This window comes from Mus caroli, chromosome 17 (genome assembly GCF_900094665.2).
Source record: "Mus caroli chromosome 17, CAROLI_EIJ_v1.1, whole genome shotgun sequence".
Lineage (NCBI taxonomy): Eukaryota > Metazoa > Chordata > Mammalia > Rodentia > Muridae > Mus > Mus caroli.
This window is the reverse complement of record NC_034586.1, coordinates 25138915-25140019: the sequence shown is the minus strand read 5'-3', so window position 1 is coordinate 25140019 and position 1105 is coordinate 25138915. Positions and strand designations below refer to the sequence as shown.

The 1105-nt window shown below is 37.8% G+C and overlaps 1 protein-coding gene across 2 annotated transcripts in view; it reads right to left on the bottom strand.

Annotated features, from left to right (window-relative positions):
* The window catches only part of C17H6orf89 (chromosome 17 C6orf89 homolog), a 34953-nt gene that overhangs the window by 20514 nt on the left and 13334 nt on the right, over positions 1-1105 (bottom strand). The window lies entirely within an intron of this gene.

The following is a 1105-nucleotide window of genomic DNA, read 5'->3' as shown; positions in this document are numbered from 1 at the left end:
TTCTTCCGCCCCGTCTAGATTCCTCTCTTTTCAGTTCGAACTACCATTCTCAGTTGAATCGTTCGTGTTGTGGACTGCGGGCAGGCCGCAACACCCTTTCTTACCCTAAGCGCTCCTATACCCACCAAGTAACTAATAGACTCCCTTTCTATTATTTTTACTGCTGCACACACACATACACACAGAGACACACACAGACACACATACACACACATACACACTCAAATGTATGTACACAAATATGTAAATTAATCAAGTTAAGGTAATAACCATGGTGTTTTTCAGTTGTTAAGTTCTATATCCATAATGCATTAGATATATGATATATACATATGATATATACATATCATATATGATAATAATGTAGGTGACAAAGAGGGTCTATAAATACTGTAGTACAGAGATAAAATGAGATGCTACAAGGTATGGTGTCAATATGTTTAATGAGTCAGAGGCTTTATACAGTAGTCTTCCTGTGTCTCATGTTACTATTTATGATAAATATATGCAATGCCAAATTTGAAGAGAGATAATCTTGACCTGAATTTATGTATTTAGTAGTATACATAAAATATTCATATACAAAATCTTCAAACATTTTTATTAAGTGTAAATATTAATATTATTCAAAATAAGCCTTTCGCCGGGCGTGGTGGCGCACGCCTTTAATCCCAGCACTCAGGAGGCAGAGGCAGGCGGATTTCTGAGTTCGAGGCCAGCCTGGTATACAAAGTGAGCTCCAGGACAGCCAGAGCTATAAAGAGAAACCCTGTCTCGAAAAACCAAAAAAAAAAAAAAAAAAAAAAAAAAAAAAACCCCCCTCAAAAAAAAAAAAAAAAAAAAAAAAAAAAAAAAAAAAGAAATCTGCCTGCCTCTGCCTCCCAAGTGCCCAGATTAAAGGCGTGCGCCACCATGCCCAGCTTCCAGCCCAATTTTTAAAAATGAAATGCCTTCATGCTTTTTTTTCATATCTTAGGACTTTCCACCTCCAAAAGTGAAGAGGGTCCTCTTACTTGCCTACTTCAGTCTCCAACCTTGAAAAGCACTGACGCGATGCATGCCTCACCTGTAGGCTAGATCAGCAGCCAAGCAGCTCCATAAAGAA